Consider the following 13,337-nt stretch of genomic DNA (forward strand, 5'->3'; position numbering starts at 1 on the left):
TCCGCCATTTTCCCCGCCTTGGCCTCCCCTGCAGCCCTACACTTTTAATAGTAGCTTTATTGAAATATAATTCATATACAATTAATGCTTTTAAAGTGTACAGTTCAGTGGTTTTTATAACAGTCCCAAGGCCTTTTATTTTTTTTTTTATACCTTTCATGCTGTGAATTCATAGGGAATGGGTTTCAGCAGTTCAGGCTCTTTTCCATTGGTTTTTACAAAGTTTGCTTCTCTGGGTGAAACAGGCTGTTGCTTTAGTTGAATCCAAGTACCATTGTCTTTGGCTTCCTTCTTTTTCTGATTATTTTCCTTCACATGTTCCAGGAAGCTATCTTGGCTCTTAAGAATGTTTAATACATTCAGTATATACGTTAATTCTCTTGGTTAATTCTCTTAACTCGTTTGTTTACAACAATGCCAACAGCATGCTGGGTAATATAGTAGACTCTTCCAGTTTTGCCTTGGTAACATTTGTGGGGCATTCCTCTTTGAATAGTGCCCATTCCCTTGAGGTTTACAATATCTCCTTCTTTGTAGGTTTGCATGTATGTGGCCAAAGGAACAACAACATGTTTTCTAAAAGGCCTAGAGAACATATAGCAGGTGCTTCTCTTCTTTCCATTTGTGTTTGTCATTTTGGTGAATGACTGGAAGATGGCAGTTCCAGCCAAAAGTGTCTTTTTTAATAATAGCCATCCTAGTGAGTGTGAAGTAGTATCTCGTGATTTTTATTTGCATTTTCCTAATGACTAATGATGTTGAGCATTTTTTATGTGCTTATTGGCTCTTCATATACCTTCTTTGGAAAAAAATCTGTTCAAATTCTTCATGCATTTTAAGATTGGGTTATTCGTTTTTTCATTGTTGAGTTATGAGTTCTTTAAATATTCTGGATATAAGTCCCTTGTCAGAGATATAATTTGCAAATATAGTCTCCAATCCTGTGTGTTGCCTTTTCAGTTTCTTTTATTTTTTGGCTGCGTTGGGTCTTCATTGCTGCGTGTGGGCTTTCTCTAGTTGCAGCGAGCAGGGGCTACTCTTCGTTGTGGTGCGCGGGCTTCTCATTGCGGTGGCTTCTCCTGTCGCGTAGCATGGGGTCTAGGCGCATGGGCTTCAGTAGTTGTGGCGCTTGGGCTCAGTAGTTGTACCGAACCCGTGTCCCCTGCATTGGCAGGCAGATTCTTAACCACTGCGCCACCGGGGAAGTCCCACCTTTTCAGTTTCTTTTTTTTTTTTTTAATTAATTTATTTATTTTTGGTTGCGTTGGGTCTTCGTTGCTGCGCGCGGGCTTTCTCTAGTTGCATCGAGTGGGGGCTACTCTTCATTGCGGTGCACAGGCTTCTCATTGCAGGGGCTTCTCTTGTTGCGGAGCACAGGCTCTAGGCACGTGGGCTTCAGTAGTTGTGGTGCGTGGGCTCAGTAGTTGTGGCTCTCAGGCTCCAGAGCACAGGCTCAGTAGTTGTGGTGCACGGGCTGAGTTGCTCTGCGGCATATGGGATCTTCCTGGACCAGGGCTCGAACCCATGTCCCCTGCATTGGCAGACGGATTCTTAACCACTACCCCACCAGGGAAGTCCCTCAGTTTCTGGATGGTGTTTTTTGAAGCACAAAAGTTTACAATTTTTATGAAGTCCAATTTATCTAGTTTTTCTTTTGTCATGTGTGCTTTCAGAATCTAAGAAACCATTGCTTAATTCAAGATCGTGGATATTTACATTTGTGTTTTCTTCTAAGAGTTTTATAATTTAAGCTCTTACATTTAGATTTATGATCTATTCTAAATTAATTTTTGAATATGTTGTGAGGTAGGAGTCCAACTTTATTCTTATTTGCACATGAACATCCAATTGTTTCAGCACTACTTGTTGAAAAGACTATTATTTCCCCATGACTTGCCTTGGCACCTTTGTTGAAAATCAACTTACCATGAGTGTAAAGGTTTATCTGGGCTCTCGATTATGTTTCATTGATCTGAATTTCTGTCCTTATTCCAGCACCACCCTGAGTTGATTACTGTAGCTTTGTAGTTTTGAAATCATGAAGTGTGATGTCTCCAATGTTGTTCTTCTTTTTCAAGATCATTTTGGCTATTCTGGGTTGTTTGCATTTCCATATGAATTTTAAGGTCAGCTTGTCAATTGTAAAAAAAAAAAAAAAAAAGCTCTGAATTTTTTTTTTTGAGATTGGTCTCTGACTTTTATTATTTTTTAAATTTTTATTGGAATATAGTTGATTTACAATGTTGTATTAGTTTCTCCTGTACAGCAAAGTAAATCATTTATACATATACATATATCCAGTCTTTTTTATGTTTTTTTAGATATTTATTTATCTTTATTATTTTTTTAATTTTTAATTTTTAATTTTATTTTTGGCTGCATTGGGTGTTTGTTGCTGTGCGTGGGCTTTCTCTAGTTGCAGCGAGCGGGGGCTGCTCTGCGTTGCAGTGCGCGGGCCTGTCATTGCGGTGGCTTCGCTTGTTGCGGAGCACGGGCTCTAGGTGCGCGGGCTTCAGTAGTTGGGGCACGCTGTGGCACGCAGGCTCAGTAGTTGTGGCTTGTGGGCTCTACAGCGCAGGCTCAGTAGTTGTGGTGCACGGGCTTAGTTGCTCCACGGCATGTGGGATCTTCCCGGACCAGGGATCAAACCCGTGTCACCTGCATTGGTAGGTGGATTCTTAACCACTGCACCACCAGGGAAGTCCCTTATGTTTATTTTTTTAAAATATTTATTTATTTGGCTGCTCTGGGACTTAGTTGTGGCATGCAGGATCATTTAGTTGCAGCATGTGGACTCTTAGTTGTGGCATGTGGGATCTAGTTCCCTGACCAGGGATCAAACCCAGGCCCCCTGCATTGGGAGCTCAAAGTCTTAACCACTGGACCACCAGGGAAGTCCCTATCCACTCTTTTTTAGATTCTTTTCCCATATAGATCATTCCAGAGTATTGAGTAGAGTTCCCTGTGCTATACGGTAGGTCCTTATTGTTATCTATTTTATATATAGTAGTGTGTATATGTCAATCCCAATCTCCCAATTTATCCCTCCCTGCTTTTCTCCCCTGGTAACCATAAGTTTGTCTTCTACATCTGTGACTCTATTTCTGTTTTATAAATAAGTTCGTTTGTATCATTTTTTTAGATTCCACATGTAAGCGATATCATATGATATTTGTCTTTCTGTCTGACTTACTTCACTTAGCATGATAATCTCTAGGTCCATCCATGTTGCTTCAAATGGCATTTTTTTTATGTCTAAGTAATATTCCATTGTGTATATGTACCACATCTTCTTTATCCATTCATCTGTCGATGGACATTTAGGTTGCTTCCATGTCTAAACAAGCTGTGATGGGAATTCCCTGGTGATCCAGTGATTAGGGCTTGGAGCTTCCACTGCAGGGGGCCTGGGTTCGATCCCTGGTTGGGGAACTAAGATCCCACAAGCAGCGTGGTGCAGCCAAAAAAATATAAAATTTAAAAATAAACAAGCTCTGATTTTGATAGAGATTACATTGAGTATGTACATCAGTTTAGGAAGTATTGCCATTTTAATAATGTTTCCCAATTTATAAACATGAGATATCTTTCCATTTGTTTAGTTCATCTTTAATCTTTCAGTAATATTTTATAGTTTTCAGTGTACATGTTTTGTACTTATTTTAAGTCATGGAGATGTTTCCATGTATACTTGAGAAGAATGTGCATTCTGTTTTAGTTGGGTGAATGTCCCTTAGGTCTAGTTGGTTTATAATATTGTTCGAGTCTTCTCTTTCCTTACTGATCATCTGTTTGGTTGTTCTAGTCATCATTGAAAGTGGAGTAGTGAAGTCACCAATTATTATTGTTGAATTGTCTATGTCTCACTTCAGTTTTATTAGTTTTTACTTCATATATTTTGGGACTTTGTTGTTAGGTGCATATATATTTATAGTTATGTCTTCCCAACAGACTGATCCTTTTATCATTATAATATATCCTTCTTTGCCTCTAGTAACAATTTTTGTCTTAAAATCTACTTTTTCTGGGCTTCCCTGGTGGCGCAGTGGTTGAGAATCTGCCTGCCAATGCAGGGGACACGGGTTCGAGCCCTGGTCTGGGAAGATCCCACATGCCGCGGAGCGACTAAGCCCGTGAGCCACAATTGCTGAGCCTGCGCGTCTGGAGCCTGTGCTCCGCAACGGGAGAGGCCACGATAGTGAGAGGCCCGCGCACCGCGATGAAGAGTGGTCCCCACTTGCCGCAACTAGAGAAAGCCCTCACACAGAAACGAAGACCCAACACAGCCATAAATAAATAAATTAATTAATTAATTAAAAAAAAAATCCTTCAACTTGTAAATTGCTTGCAAATTGCTTATATTTCTATGAAGAAAATATAAATAAAATAATAATCTTATGAATACTCCCCAATATTGTAAATACCTATTCCTTAGCTAAATTCATTTTAAAAATCCAGTCATAGCCCAGCATAGGGATCAGGAAAACTTGAGTCAGGCAGCTATTTGAAGTGAGTTTGGGGGAAAAAAAAAAGTATATCTGAATCTTAAGAGTATATTTAATATGTTTTCTTAGTCTCCTGTTTCCTGAGGTCTACTCTTCCTGTCAGTTTTTTGTTTTGTTTGTTTTTAGGGAAGAAAATAATCATATTCACCTTGGAAGTAAGCCAGGGCCAGAATCACCATCATTTAGAGTATAACCCATAAAATCTATTATGGCCATTTTCTTTGCCCCCACTCAAAAAATAGTAAAAATGAGGTTGAAAATAATTCCTTAGGGGCCACAGGTGAAATTCTTCCTCATAAACATTTAATTTGGGATTGAATTTTTAGCAGGGATACCAATTACACCTAGAACAATAAGGTAGTTGTTGGTGATTCATCAAGCAGAAGGTGTTTTGGCCTTTTGCTTCTGTTGGAAACAAGTCCAAGTTGGAAACACCTTCTACACTCAGGTTTTGTTGATGAGGTTCTGACCATGGTAATTTCTGAATATTAATGAAAGAGCAAGTGAAAGTAGATGATCTGGTTAGTGTTTCCTAGTATGATTCAGACCTGTTATACAAAGATACTTATTCTAAGGAACTTCCTTTGTCCTTCTCAGTCTTGAGGAAATGTGACTAGATTGACTGGAGTGTAATCTTGCTAACCATTGCATAACTTTCCACATGACTCTACATTATCAAAGGGAAGCTAGCCTTTGCCTTACTCTATTACACTATTTAAAAGCATACTCTTTGTAACCAAATAAAAAAGAAATATATTTTGCTATTCTTTCACACTCAAAAGAAGCTGTAGGTGGATATCCGTGTTTTTTTAGCTAAAGAACCCCATGTCCTTTCATTAGTGGTCTGGAATCTTGTTAGCAAACAAAATTTGCACGTGGCCTTTGTATTAGCGTTACTGTCACACTGTGTACATATGGGAGACAGAAGACTCTAAAAATAACTAATCTAGCTTCAGTAAATGGACCGAACTGTGTGTGCTGCATATTCCCACAGACTTAACGATCTGGGTAAGATAATATTTATTCTCAGAACAAATCACAATTGAAAACCTTATTCTCCTCTCATTTGGGTTTTTTTTTTTTTCCCTCTCCTTCCCCCTAACCTGAGAATGACTGCAGGGTTTTTTTAAGAGGAGCTTGCAGTCTCAAGAAAAAAAGCACAGAAACGTCTCTTCATAGTGGCTTCTTCAGTCAAATACATTCTGTATTGTAACATTGATAAAATTATGACAGAATTTTAAATAATACGGCAATTGCTTTTCCCCATTTGACTTATTTTAGTCACTGATATAATGTTCCTGCCTCAGAGATTTACTTCTTATCGATGGATTAATAGAAACATATGAAAAGTATTGATTTGTTTACCTGTTCAGGTTCTTAAATTCTAAATCTTAAAAATAAGTTTATTTGTAGCTACAACTCATAAGTGTCCAGCTTTTCATTTCTTTCAGAAATAAGGCAGAAGGTGGTTAATATCCTCATCTGCTTCTCATTCGTCCTCATAGGTTCACCCCTGCTCCCCTCTCTCATGTTACACAACATTAGGGAGCCCGGAACATAATGTCAGCATCTTTCTAAAGGCAGTGGGTGATATTTACACACTTAAGCTGCTGGCACTGACAGGGTGACTGGAGTCAAATGTAAACCATGGCATTTATCGTTCCCAGTCAAATATATTGTGCAATGAGTAGCAATGGGCGCTGTGTGAAAGGTTGCCTAATAAGCCGCCCTAGTCTTAGGATTAGTCAGCATCTTGCTGTGAGGTGTGTGTGACCAAGATACTGGAGGTTGTTGGAGATGGAAAGGCAGGCTGCCCAATGATAGGAAAAAGGAGGGGCAGCTCAACTCTTGGCAAACAATTGAATCTTAGCACAGTGCATTTGTTTTCTGAGGTGCAGAGGCTGAGAGGCTGCTGAGAAACATCTGAGGGAAAGATGTCGTCTTCTGACTTTTTATTGTTTTTCATGAAAACTTTCCCCTGTATAAAATCTTAGAAGCCAGTGTAATTTCTGGTCATGTTAATTTATAGTGGAACCAAAAAATGCTTTTTGGGGAAATCTTTTTTTTTTGGTAATAGAAAGTTTAATTATTAAAAACAACATGATCACACTAAAGATAATTAGAAAAAGCAAGGGGGAAAACACTCATAATCCCTTTTACTAAAAATAATCATGATATCATAGTAGCATACATTTTTATTCTTTGAACTGTTTTACAGAGTTGTAATCATCCAGTTAAAAGATTTTGTCACATAATTTTTGGTAACTTATCATAAGCTTTTTATTTCCCCATAGTGCTACATAACCATATTTAAAATAACTGAATAATATTCCATTCAGCGTATGGATGAACCAATGTTCACTTTAACCATTCCAATAGGCTGCTTCCATTTTATGCTATTGTTACTGATATTATAAATAACACTGAAATGACTATAATTTAAAATACAGCTTTTTTTAGTATATTTTTTTAATTTAAGGTGATTTATATCAAATACAAAATTTATATAAAGCATATATGAACCGCTTAAAGGTTAATAATAAAATGAACCGCTGAGTATCCACTTCCAACTTAAGAAATAAAACATTGCCTGTAACTTAGAAGCCTACCTGTATGCTTCTCTTTGGTTGCATCCTGTTCTCTTTCTCTCCTACAAAAATAACCACTAGCCCAAATGTTTTGTTTATGACATATTTTTTTTTATATTTTAGAGTTTTCCTTAGATTATTTCTAAGAGAATTTAATAATTAATGTAAATGGGGTTACATGTTTATCAGGGCTAGTTTCTGATGTTGGTAGAGCATTGGCTTACATTTCTCCTTCAGAAATTGTCAGGCTTGACACACCCCAGTAGGCAAGGCAGGCCCACAGACCAAAGAAAAATTTGCCTCCTAAGGAGGTGCACCCTGTGACAGCTCCCTGCAGTATGAAGATATTATGGATTAGGACTGAGAACCTTTATCGTAGAGAGAGATGATTCTGGTTTACCCACATAAAGGTTACCCTCCCTCCTCCCAGTCCTCTCTCCATTCCCAGTTATTTTGGTTTTAATTTATTATTTGTATGTTGTTAGTTTAATCACTCATTCATTTAAAGCAGTCAGTTCTTTTTGTTCAACATATTGGTGTCTGTCTTCTGGAATAAATGCCAACATGTTTATGTTCAACTTTACCTAACCCCAAGGAATCAGATTGGTCAGATTGATCTTCTCAGTTTTGAAAATGGGGAAACTAAAAAATTTGAAAATAATTGGCCAATAATAGAACCAGTAAGGATGGTTAGCTTTTAGGTCAATAGGAAAAATCCCAGACTAGTGTTTCTGATCACCTGCATCAGAATCAGTTAAGATATTTAGTAAATTCAGAGATTCCTGGATTCCACTTGAGACCTGCCAAATCATAATCTCTAGATTTAGAGGCCAGGAATCTATAGTTTATTAAGCACCCCAGATGACTTTTCAGTACCCCAAAATTGAGAAGTACTACCCTAGATCAGGAGCTGCAACCAAAAAAAGTGCTTTAGTAAATATTCCCGTATTCTCTAGTGTGTTTCTATTTGTTTAGCACTGAGATGTGGGGTTGGGTGACCACATAGCAGTCCTTTCTGTGGGAACCCATTGTGATGTATTTTGCTGGATGAGAGTGGAAAAACCCAGTTCTTCATTCCACTACTATTAGAAATTTTAATATGAGAGAAAGAAGTCTAGGAATCACCTTAATTATTTATAGCAAATTAGCAGTAGATTTTCATTGACCATGGCCAAGAACAAGAATGAGATACAGGAGGGAAGCAAGTGAAGGCATTTTGCCTGAAGCAAAGACAAGGGTTCAGTTACAGTTTGTGCAAAGCACACTTTGTTTTCTTCTCAGTATTGAGTACTGCTCCTGTCTGTGACCTTGATACTCAAAACTGTTTTGCATGTAACCATTGTCCTGCATAGCACTGGTTCTACAATAATCTTTGAAGCAGAAATCTTTATGGTTTCACCAAGTCTGGAGGCACTTATAAAGAAGAGAAGTGGGGGAAAATAAGTTGTTGAAAGGAAAAACTAAAAGACAAGAGTTGGAGAAATGATATAAAGGTAGATATAGAAAGTTAAGCGGAGTCAGGAAAGAAGTATCACAAGGAATATGGGAGACACTGCCATTCTTCAAATTCATCCTCAATTAATGTAGCTTGAGATATTGCTAAGCAAAACCCTTCTGAGAATTAAACCTGAGAACCTAGTTAATAAACATTTTCTGTCTGGAACAGTGAAGGAATTCCCTTTAGCTGAAAATCAATTGCTCTATGAAAATGATCATTACTAAAATAGTTACTGCTGGAACTACATGATATTTGACAGTTTCTCTGCCTTCTTTCATCTCATTTTTCTATCTATACTGTCAGAAATTTGCCATATTTAAGAACCCAGCAATGATAATAGGAATATTACACATTTCAATATTTAATATGTTCAGACTCTCTTAAAATTTGAACATAATATTTAACCCAGAGAAAATGAAGTAGAGATGAGCTAATTGGTGCAATGTCAAATATGCTGCAAATATACTAAGAATGTCCAATTGTAGAAATAAGAATAATAGTAACAATATGAATAAGGAGGAATACCCAAACAGTAAACTATATGCATATCTTGCGTTTATGAGGGTTATTAAAATAATACCTTAAATCAGAACATCATATTCAAGATATCTTTTTAATGTTTATTTGGGTGCTTGATGATCTGCACTTTGGTTTAAGTTCTGTCTCTAGAATACAGAAATGTAACAGATTGATCTCAGTAATATTTATGGAGAGTAACTATGAAGACATGATAATATAATGATAAGTAGTAATTTAGGAGTTAAGGAATTTCAGACCAATAACCAAAACATCATACTAATCTATGAAACACCAGTTAAAGTTGGGATAAAGCAAGATTTCCCACTTTATTTAACCTTATAATGGGAATTCTAGACGTGGTTCAAAAACAGAAATCATATGTATACTTAGAAGAAATGATAGATGAATATGAATCTGTTGCCAGGTTGGAGTTTTCCTAAACAAAACAAAGAAACAAAAAGCCGACAAAGAACAATAATGGCAAATGAATGAAAATAATAACTTTGACTACATAAAAACGTAAACAAAATATTGAAGAATAACAAAATAAGAAATCAAAGTGACCTACAAATGTGAAAAAAATGTTTAAATCCACTAGTAATTAAAGAAATTCAAATAAAAACAATGAGATATTATTGTTCTACCATCAAATTGCTTGAGGTTTAGAATGATAAAAATATTCAGCACTGGGTAAGCACAATGAAATGCGAACTTTTTTTTTCCTTTTGGCCGCACCACATGCGGAATCTTAGTTCCCCCACCAGGGATCGAACCCACGTCCCCTTTAGTGAAAGCGTGGAGTCTTAACCACTGAACTGCCAGGGCAGTCCCAAAATGCGAACTTTTGAACATCATTTGTGGCAATGCCCTCTTTGATGAGCAATTTGTTTCAAAACCCTTACAAATATACATACCCTTTGATTCAGTCATCCTTCCACTGGCATTTATTCTAAGGAAAAAAAATAAGGGCATCAATAAAGATGAACAGGAATGTTCAGAACAGCTTTTTATACAATATTGAAAAATTGAAACAACCAAAATCAAGAGAATGACTAAGTATGTTATAGTTAATTCATAGGATACAATAATACTAAATGAGCATCAAAAATCATGTTTTGCTCACTAATGATAGAAGTGAAAGCACTAAAAATAGTAGATAAATTCTGATTCCAATTTTTAAAAGTTTATACATATTTGTAGAAAAAGAATGGAAGATATATACTAAAATATTCATGATTGTTTTCTCCATGTGTTGAGATTCTGAGTTATTTTTACTTTATTTTATGCTTTTCTAAATTTCCTACAATAAACACATATAATTTTAAAAGCAAAAAATTTTTAGTTAAAGAACAGTAAGGGTTAACCCTCTTCATGAAGAGAATGGCATTCAAATCATTTCCTAAATCTTTTGCCTCTCACTCACAAGGAAATCTTGCTTCTAAGCAGATCCTGATCTATATGAAAATAGGAGCTGTTTTAGATATTTAAAGTTTTCCTGAGAGAAGAAGCAGAAGATAATACAATGAGTAGCTTCTTCACCTGAAAGAAATTTTATTCCAAGCTAGACTACACACACAGATACACACACGCACACAAACACACGCACACACACACACACACACACACACTCCTATGCCTAGATCCTTCTGAACTCCAGATAGCATTTGAACCACAGAGAATAGTAGAGGTTGTGGAATACACAGACCGTAAACTTCCTTAAGGATCTTCCTAATACTAATTCTAATTCTGAAGCTGGCACCTCTCCTCAACACTTGAATTTTGGTGAAATGCTATGGACAAAGCAAACTTCTCTGTTAATGATAAACTCATGGAATTATTATTTTTTTTTATAGAAGTATAGTTGACATACAGTTTTAGTTTCATGTATACAGTATAGTGGTTTGACATCTATATACATTACAAAATGATCTCCACAATAACTTGTAGGGGAGCAAAATTTGCCACCCCAGATTGTGTTTCTTTGGCATGAGGATTCATTTAGGCTGATTTTTTTTTTAATTTTTAAAAAAAATTTATTTATTTTATTTTATTTACTTTTTGGCTGCACTGGGTCTTTGTTGCTGCACGTGGGCTTTTCTCTAGTTTCAGCAGCAGGGGCTACTTCTTCATTGCGATGCACAGGCTTCTCATTGCGGAGCATGGGTTCTAGGAGCGTGGGCTTCAGTATTTGTGGCACGCAGGCTCAGTAGTTGTGGCACGCAGGCTCTAGAGCGCAGGCTCTAGAGCGCAGGCTCAGTAGTTGTGGCACATGGGCTTAGTTGCTCTGTGGCATGTGGGATCTTCCCGGACCAGGGCTCGAACCCGTGTCCCCTGCATTGGCAGGCGGATTCTTAACCACTGCGCCACCAGGGAAGCCCTAGGCTGTTTATTTTTAAGGCTGAAAAGTCTCAAGAAGAACCTTTGACCTTCCCCCTAACTGCCTAAAAGAATGCGGATAGAGGGAGGACCTGTTGCAGGAAGTGAGCTATTACCTAAGACAGCTACAGTATGAACTAGGTGTGTGGACAGGGAGAATCCTAGCAAAGTCTGTTTGTTAAAACTCCTCTCTGTCCTATTGTCTCAGCATGGCCTAGCAAATATTTGTTTACCAAACACTTCCTTTTCCATCTCCATGTCAATTGTCTTCCTCCCCTCTGAGGTCCCAAATCACTGCCCCCAGCATCCTCTTTTGTCTTTAGCTGAGGTTGGCATTTAAGGTGAGGGATATGGCCATTTTGGTGAGTTACTCAGTTCCCCTAGATCTCTCCCATTTATACATTGTATTAAACTTTTGCTTGATTTTCTCCTGCTAATCTATCTCAGGTCAATTTAATTCTTTGACCAGCCAGAAGAACCTAGAAGGATAGAGGAAAATTTTTTCCTCCCAGACAAAGTTTAGTACCACCTGACACCATATAAAGTTATGGAATTATTATCAAAGATCTAACCAGGATGTATTAGACTCTTAATGATAAAGGAATAGGAGGTGTAGAGGAGGAAAAACTTTTCTTGACCCTCATAAGGTCCCTGGCTGGGCCTGAGTATTAAACTGACAAAGACAGATTATCAGGAGAAAAGCATACACATTTATTTAATGTAAGTTTTCATCACATGGGAGCCTTCATAAGGAAGTGAAGACCTGAAGAAACAGTTAAGCCTGAGAGTTTTTATACTAGGTTTGATAAAGCGAGGAAAGTCATGGAAAACTATGATAGGATAAAAGGATATGAGCTCAGGGTAGTGAACTGGAGAAAGCCTAGCAAGGCCTATTCATCTGGATTCTTCTTGGTGTCCCTCCATCTTCAGAGATAAGAATGCTTCTTTCCTCTGAGTATAGGAAGGGCTTCTTTCACATGAGGGTCTTATGACCTGCTTCAGGGGTAAGGGGGGAGGTCAGATAGTCCTTCCTGCACTTGCCATTTCTAAAATTCCTTCTTAAAATATTCAGTATGCCGAAGAACTGTATTTTGAGGTAGTGTGTTCTGAACCCTGTGAGAGGAATGTAGAAGGCCCTCTGGTGTCTTGATTTTCACCTGTGCCACTACATATCCAGGTTTTCTCTGGTCTCTAGTGAGAATGTCTGAGTAAGATTCACAACTCTCATTTTTGAGGGGAAATCTCTTCTGAGATTATATCCAACCTACTATTTTTTCGTTTTACCATATCTCTTCTTTTATGAAAGTATGGTGATATAGTAAGTGATATGTTGGCTTTTTTTAAAGCTCTTATATGTCAAAATAAAAAGTTGGCAACCCTGTGCCTATTTTCTCCTACCACCTCCAATTTTTCTTTGGAAATCTGAAACCAGATTCAGTAAGTTCCTTGTAAGCCTCTTTGGGTCAACTTCTACTTTTCAACTTATCATAGGAAAACAGCAGCTGGGCTTTTCAGCCTTAATTGATCATTGAGTCCACCACTATAATAAAAGAGAAAATCAGAAATCACTATCACTTCTGGATGTCTTGTTAAAAGAAGCCAGACCCAGAGAGTGGTTCAATCATTACAAACAGATTTTATTCAAGAACTATTGCAATAGGGGAAGAGAGACTTTGGTATAGAACTGGGCTCAGTTCCAAATACAGTGTGATCAAGTGAGGATTTATAGCCAAGGAAGAGAGTGAGAGTCAGTGGATGGCAAATCACTAAGAGGAAACATCAGGGGTAAGGAGGGATTCTGGCTAAACTGACTTAATAGGATTCTTGCTGAAGGTAAGCCAGGGTGATCAG

General features: G+C 37.5%; 1 long non-coding RNA gene and 1 pseudogene across 2 annotated transcripts in view; one reads left to right on the forward strand and one right to left on the reverse strand.

Annotated features, from left to right (window-relative positions):
- LOC118890109 overlaps positions 1 to 13,337 on the forward strand; it is a 73,656-nt gene that overhangs the window by 12,070 nt on the left and 48,249 nt on the right. The gene's annotated exons all lie outside the window — the stretch shown is intronic.
- On the reverse strand, positions 157 to 638 carry LOC118890107 (annotated as a pseudogene).

Source organism: Balaenoptera musculus, chromosome 2 (genome assembly GCF_009873245.2).
Source record: "Balaenoptera musculus isolate JJ_BM4_2016_0621 chromosome 2, mBalMus1.pri.v3, whole genome shotgun sequence".
Lineage (NCBI taxonomy): Eukaryota > Metazoa > Chordata > Mammalia > Artiodactyla > Balaenopteridae > Balaenoptera > Balaenoptera musculus.